The sequence below is a fragment of the Salvelinus fontinalis genome, chromosome 29, assembly GCF_029448725.1.
Source record: "Salvelinus fontinalis isolate EN_2023a chromosome 29, ASM2944872v1, whole genome shotgun sequence".
Taxonomy (NCBI): Eukaryota; Metazoa; Chordata; class Actinopteri; order Salmoniformes; family Salmonidae; genus Salvelinus; species Salvelinus fontinalis.
In genome coordinates this window covers 39,746,053-39,753,809 of record NC_074693.1, presented here as the reverse complement: position 1 = coordinate 39,753,809, position 7,757 = coordinate 39,746,053, and the positions used below count along the sequence as shown (strand labels likewise).

General features: G+C 40.7%; 1 protein-coding gene across 4 annotated transcripts in view; it reads right to left on the bottom strand.

Moving 5' to 3' along the window:
- Positions 1-6,916: 6,916 nt before the first annotated feature.
- Positions 6,917-7,757, bottom strand: part of LOC129827971 (glutamate receptor 2-like) — an 82,092-nt gene continuing 81,251 nt past the window's right edge. For all 4 annotated transcript variants that reach the window (XM_055889298.1, XM_055889299.1, XM_055889292.1 and 1 more), the window contains exon 16: positions 6,917-7,757. This exon is cut by the window's right edge and continues 1,185 nt beyond it. The gene's annotated coding sequence lies outside the window, so the exon portion shown is untranslated.

Here is a 7,757-nt window from a genome sequence, read left to right as displayed (position 1 = left end):
GACATAAGTTTTCATAGCCTCCATCTCCGCCTGTGAGAGGGGATACACGTGACTCCTGGGAAGTGCAGCGCCTACCAGGAGATCTATCGCACAATCGCTCCGTCGATGAGGTAGTAATTGAGTCGCCTTCTTTTTAGAGAAGGTGAGAGCCAAATCGGCATATTCAGGGTGAATGCGCATGGTGGAGACCTGGTCTGGACTCTCCAACATAGTGGCACCAACAGAAACCCATAAACACTTACCTGAGCACTCTCGCAACCACCCTGTGAGAGCCCTCTGTGGCCAAGAAACAGTGGGGTTATGACAAGTTAACCAGGGTAGGCCCAGCAACACGGGAAACGCAGGAGAGTCAATAATAAAGAGACTAATTCTCTCCGTATGACCCCCCTGCGTCACCATGCCCAAAGGAGCTGTGATCTCCCTAATCAACCCTGACCCTAATGGTCGACTATCTAAGGCGTGAATAGGGAAGGGCACATCCAAAGATGGGGATCCCTAAACTATGGGTAAATGATATATCAATGGAATTCCCGGCCGCGCCTGAATCGACGAGCGCCTTATGCTGGGAATGTGGGGAAAACTCAGGAAAAGTAACAAACAAAAACATGTGTGCAACAGAGGGCTCTGGGTGAGAATGGTGCCCTAGAGGAGCCAACACGGCACCGACCAGCAGTGTGACCTCTGCGGTCACAGATGATATACGTGTAAGCCCCTCCTCCGGTCTCCCTGTGCGCAGCACCTCCCAGCTCCATAGGCACCGGAGCGGTGGGGCTAGGAGATGGAATCGACAGAGCCCTCTCTGGACGTCCACGGGTGACCAGCAGGTTATCCAGCCAAATGGACATGTCCACCAGCTGGTCGAAGGTAAGAGTGGTATCCCTGCAGGCCAGCTCCCGACGGACATCCTCGCTCAGGTTGCAACGGTAGTGACCGATGAGGGTCCTGTCGCTCCATCTCGCTCCGGCGGCCAAGGTCCGAAATTCCAGTGCAAACTCCTGGGCACTCCTCGTCCCCTGCCTCAGGTGGAACAGACGTTCACCTGCCGCTCTACCCTCGGGCGGGTGGTCGAAGACTGCCCGGAAGCGGCGGGTGAATTCCGTGAAGTCATCCAACGCCGCATCTCCTTCTCCCCACACGGCGCTGGCCCACTCCAGAGCTTTCCCTGGGAGGCACGAGACGAGGGCGTACACCCTCTCCCTTCCCGAAGGAGCTGGATAAACGGTGCCCAGGTAGAGGTCCAGCTGTAGTAGGAAGCCCAGGCACCGGGTAGTGAGGACCCCTGTTGTGCTGGAGGAGGTACTGCAGGACCTCCCTGTCTCTCCCAGCGATCCATCATCTGACAGACGCGGTCCATGGCGGTGCCGAGATGGTGAATCAACGCCGTGTGCTCCTGGACGCGCTCCTCAACTCCGCTACCATAGGTATTCTGTCAGGTATGCGTAAATGGCTATAAGGGAGTCAGGTGCAGGAGAGCAGATATTGGGTAGCCAATAGAGCCTTTTATTTAGGCGAACCAAAAGCACACGGCAAAGTGAACACGAAATAACAATACGGGTTAACATAACCCAGCACAACAGACTAACGTGCGCATAACATGAAACAGAATAAACAATGCCACACAAAGACATGGGGGAAACAGAGGGTTAAATACACAACACATAATGAGGGAAATGAGAACCAGGTGTGTGGGAAAACAAGACAAGACAAATGGAAAATGAACAATGGATTGGCGATGGCTAGAAGACCGGCGACGTCGACCGCCCGAGCAAGGAGAGGCATCGACTTCGGTAGAAGTCGTGAGAGTTTTGGAGGACACATGACTCGACCTTTGCCTCCCAAGCCTGTTGGGGGAGTTCCAGTGATGAGACAAGATCGAAAAAGGGGGTAAAATACCAACAACAACAGAAAAACATTCTGTTTCTTTGCAACACGCTATATATCCATTGTTAAGCTGGAATGGAATGTTCATATCCTCGATATTTCACTGTGATGTCTTAAGATGAATGCACTTACTTATTAAGTCTCTCTTGATAAGAGCATCTGCTAAATGACTAAAATGTCAAATATAAATGTTTTTCATACAGATATTGATGTAAATATTATTAAATATTGATGTCACAAATGTATCAGTACACTTCTTTATTAAAAATGTGTTTTTGGTTACAATTGACTGGCTAAAACCTAGAAGTACTAGCAGTACTACTTACTTCTCTGAGTATAGCATTTAAAAAGAAATAACATAATTATTTCGCTCTCTGAAATATAACCATCAAATGATCGTTTTTAAATAAATACATTTCTGTTATTGAACAACCAATGTCATGATTATTTGTGGAAAGGACATTTGTGGAAAGGATAGGGATAATATTGAATCGGGATTTGAATTCTTGGAATTGACCTAGCGAAATTGAAATATCTCTGAAGTCAAAGACTGACCTAGAATTTGAATTGAATTAAATGGAATTTTAATTTAATTTGTGGAATTGACCCCAACTCTGAATCACACTAATATCGATGCAACATAGGCCGTTTTCAACCAGATAAGTATTTTTTTTTTTAAGTTCAGCTGCCCTTTAATGAGCCAGCAATAATAGGACATTGCTGCATGTGTTTATGTGCCATATTAGCTTGAGTTCCAGCTCACTGATATTCAGTTATGAACTGTAAAATATGAACTGTATGAACTGTAAATATTACGTTCGACACGGTGTGTTCTCACTCTCTGGGGCGCACAGTCCAATTTATATTAATCACCTGTAAATGGAGAGTGAGAAATAACATTCTATTAATATCATGTAATTAACTTTGAGGTGAAATGGAAAATGAATGCCACAAGAATTTGGTGAGGAACATATGGCCTAGATGCGGGGGGGGGGGGGGGGGGTTTATCTCCGAAGACCAGAGGGCAGTCTGTCGTTCTCATGGAGATGTGTGCCTTCCATTAACAATTAAACCAGGGCTGACTGTCTCTTTTAGGAGGTTCTTCAGCACCAAAGCATTTTCCACTTCTTTATGGACAGACTGACACTCAAGATAAATTATCCCTGATGAACACTGGGCAATGTGTTGTAGTAAATTCCCATATTTGTTGCTCTGTCATTTGGAATCCCCTGCCCTCAGGAGATTAGTTGTTCATTTACAGTTGATGTGTACAATCTGGTTCCAAATCTGCCGTGCCAATGATGTCCTCCTGAATATATTCTTACAGTATCTATGTTTAATAAAGTAATGGGACACCAATTAAGACAGTAATTGGGTGATTTTGCAATTTTCGGGCACTTTGGCCCAACAAGTTTTCAGAAATTAAAATGTATTTAAACACCATTTTACCAGTATTATAATAGTCTTTGATTTGTCTAGAAATAATATCTGATAATGGCTGCGATCGTACTATTCAGGAATTTATATATTTTTCTCAGACAGCCATAGACAAATGTCATTTACGTCATGTCATTAAACATCAATTTTAGTTGAAAATAAAATATCATACAAATTCATTTTTAACACGTTTCTTATACATTTGTACATTAACTTGCATTGAATATTATTTGAAGTGCTTTTTAAGGTTTTCCTAATACTAATAATTCAACATGACACCTGAATGTATAAACTTGCTTTTGTGACAGCTGAAAACATGCATTTATCATAAGAAAATTATACTTTTCCACCCAACCTTTGGTGAGATTATGATAACAACCATATGATTTCCCTATCTAAAACAAATCAATCAATGTCGATTATACATAATATACAAATTTACCTAAAGAATATGGGTGTGGTGGAAATTACATCTATGTTAAAAAAAACTTCTGAAAACAATCTTTTTTTGCAAGCATTTTGAGCAACAACCATTGTTAAACATTTAATTAATTTAAGACAAAGTCAGATTCCAAAAGTAGCCGATTGGCAGAGCTCAAGGAAGTAGGCCAGTGTTTTTGAGAGATGAGCCCAGGTGGGGTCATCCGCATAGAAGAGCTCAGTGAGCAAAGTTTAAATGTATAATTTGTGGAATACCCAACACAGGTGTGAAGGGTTACCTGCTTGTGAGAATCACCAAAGTGAACTGCCTGGATTTGACTGGTGTATTTACACAGGTAGTTCTCTCAGGGGTGCAACTTTGGTTTTAGAAGTGGGGGGGAAATTATAATAAAAATTTGTTTTATCCAGTCGGATAAACACTCCAAACAGCCACCCGACCGCTCAGAGGTGTCTGCATGGTCCTAAAGCACACCATTGTCTCATTTTCTATCACAAAAATGTCCCCAGTGAAATTTCAGAATATCCCCAGTGAGTTCTCTGCAAAGTCAATATGCACGATGATCTCCACTTTCCACAGATTCTGTTTAATTCTCTCAGTTTGGAGTATTGGTGTCGAATGTTGTGCACGTGTTTCCCCAACTTACCGTTCAACCCTTTGGAGAAGTCCTCCAGTAGAACATGCAGTATGACACACACCTTTTCTTTTACTGTCAAATGGACAGTGAACATGTTTCCTTCTTTGTTTTTCCACTCAAACCACTACGTCTGCTCACCAGCATCAAAGTCAGAATTCAGTGTACATTCACTCTTTCTTCAGGTTCTCACAGGACAAAGACTCTGATCACTTTGTGATGCTGTAGTTTGTCGGCCATGAACTGGAGATTGGCGTGGGTTTTGCAGAGGCATGTGTCCCTATCCTGGACTGTTGGCTTGACAACCCAAAAAGGACGTATATTGCAGAATTCATAGTAGGACATTTTAATCTCTGAATATTCCCTCTTAAAATTCTGATAAATGTTCTGAATTGTGCCATTCTGCTTTTTTTTTTTTTTCGTTAGTGTGTCCTTTCTCCCTGTTTTTGCTCTACTGTTGATGTCACGTTCATAGAATCTAGTGATTTTCTCTTCTGTGGCTGTGCTAATTATGTTTTTTCCTGGAGTATTAAAGACTTGTTGGCCTGTTTTCATTTGCCCTAATTGCATTTGCTGAAAATCCAAATTGTCTGTTTGCGGCTTTGACCAGGCCATACTTTCTCAGGATGTTGCCTCTGAGCATTTTTGAAGCTACTTATTTGTCCTTGGCACTGTGCATTTTTTGATAATTTTGCTTTAACTCTGCAATGATGGCATTTTGAAATAATAAAATCCTTCTCAAGTTCTTCGGAGTTCCCTTCATTTGCTGTTTTGTCTTTGTCCTTGGGGAATCTTGTCTCCATTTTCTTCATCAGTTGATCATACCTTTTTTTGTATTTCTCAATTTTCCATTAAGCTTTATCAAGTCATGCAAAGATCTCTATGTTTTTGAGCAACCTCTTCCAACCTTTTTCCCCCTAGCAAGTATTTGACTTCTCATTCCTGTTGCAGATGATGAGGAAGGGGCATCAGGGCGTGCATCAGGGGCAGATAAGTTAGGAGCAGGTATGATGGCCTCATGTTCTGGATGCAAGTCATCTGGTGACTAAGGTGTTGTGTTGCCTGATGAGTACTTACTTACTTACTTACTTTATTGTCCCCGTGGGGAAATTTTGGTGCAGTGTCATGTACACATTTAATGTGGCGTTTAAATACAAAACAAAATTGACAATATAACTTTTATAACTGTTACATACCAAAAAAATTTTTTTGAAAGACTAGCCTGCTGTTTAGGAGGGATACAACACCTGGCACAAATGATTATCTAGGTCTGTTTTTCCTACTGAGGTGTGCCCTATACCTGCGCCCAGAGGGGAATAGTTCAAAGTCCGGGTACAGGGGTTGGCTTGGGTCTAAAATGATTTTGTGAGCCTTGCGGGGGGCCCTGACCTTAAAGATCTCATCCAGGTAGGTCTCCATTGCATCTGTTCTCTTTAATGGCTGCCTTCTATTCCGTTGGTTGCATTTCCATTGCCATCTCTTTGTTCTCGCTTTGTAAGCTCAAAGATAGATTTCACTTCTCCCTTGTCTTTTTTCTTCCAGTATCTCTCCCTGGCTTTTTGCAGATGTCCCTGGTATCATATAGGATACTTTTTTATGTGGCATCTTCTATAAAAAAAGAGAAATACTACTTAAGTTTTCCAGTTGTGGACACCTTGGAGCATTTTCTAGATGAAAGGAATTGTAAACATGATTAAATAAGCCTAATGTTTTTTTTTTAAAGTAAAAAGTAAATGGATTTTTGTCATTTCCACCATGTTCTGACACTTCCACCACAGTTAAGATTGTGATGGAAATGACTGTGATGGAAATGACGCTTCTAATGTTTTAGAGAAAAATGGCAGACTGCTTAGCATGCTTTGGATAGTATTACAGCTAGCACATAGTTTATACTAAATACATAAAATATATTTAAAGAATGAATGAATGAATGAGAATGAATTGCTGAAGTTACTGTGTTCCCATTTTAATCAACAGTCTTTGAATAAGGCACAGTTACACCAATTATGCTAAACAATGCACACCAAATGAATTATAATACATCTTTATGAAAATAATTCAGAGCAACAAAGCTTATAATGAACTCTGCACAAAAATATGTCTCATCCTGGATATGACAAATGTACCAGAAAGTTATTAAGCAATTAACATTCTGGCATCCTCAATGAATATACTCTTAATCTAATGACAAAAACGTGTAATTACTGAAGTTGTTGATCATTTCAAATGCTTAAACTTTGCAATGAACTCTTTCAGAGAATGCTTCGGTAGTATGTGGGCTCACTGAGCTGGCATATTGTTTGATTCCATTCAAACAGAAGGCCAAGTCTAAACAATGTGTTGTGGGTTTCACCCTTGTGGATTTTGGAGGGACAAAGTTCTGCAGGTTGGTACGAGATTTGAGATGCTGCTGGATAAAACAAACCTATGTCTGTTTTTGATGGTCTTGACAGAAGCAAGGTACAAAAGACACCAATACATACGCTAAAGACCGTGGTAAAGTGAAGACACAACACGCAGAATGATAACAAGAGAAAGCCACTTTTTATTTAGAAAGAATCCCAAAAATAAACAAGTTAGCACACATTCCATATAGAAAATTTCAGTGAGAATAGTTTGGATATGCGACGACGAGGGTGATTAGATGACTTAATGTTGTATTGTTCATGACAACAACAAAAAATCAACAGTGATACCAATAGTACATTGTGTGCCTCCCTTTACATATGTGAGAGGACGTGATCGCATGTTAGGTCAAGTTGTTCAAATACAAAAGTAACAATGGTCTTTCTGAAACCTTCCATGCGTGCCTAAATCAGAGGTGCATGTCTGTAAAAGCTGCTTCAAAGCTCCTACCTAATAAAGCTACTGAGGGATGTGTTCTATACAAAAAATTTAACATGTTTGCTTTGAAACTTATCCTGCTATGAATAATTGATATTGAAAATCCGTCACCGCCAAATGACCCGCATGTATAAGTACTGCATGTAATTGACAAAAAAAATATAAACTGAGGAGGGATTGTAATATTTTAGTGGATATTACTCATACTTGTCATTAAATATCCATATATTATTTCTACTTTCCTATTTCCCATCTCAAGTATTTAGTCTCACAACTTCAACACTATAATGGAAATGCACATTGGCAAAAAGAAATGAGATGCATGAGGTAACAACATGCAACTGATGCTAATTTACACTCAGGTTAATGCAAAGTATGTGGAGTTCACTTCAAAACTGAAAAAAAGTTGCTGAAATATGACTCTTAGCCATAAAACTGTACACCAAGTAACAAAACGTACAAAATGTGTTGACTACATTCACTTGATGACAGTGACTGATTATATTAAGACTACTATATTCA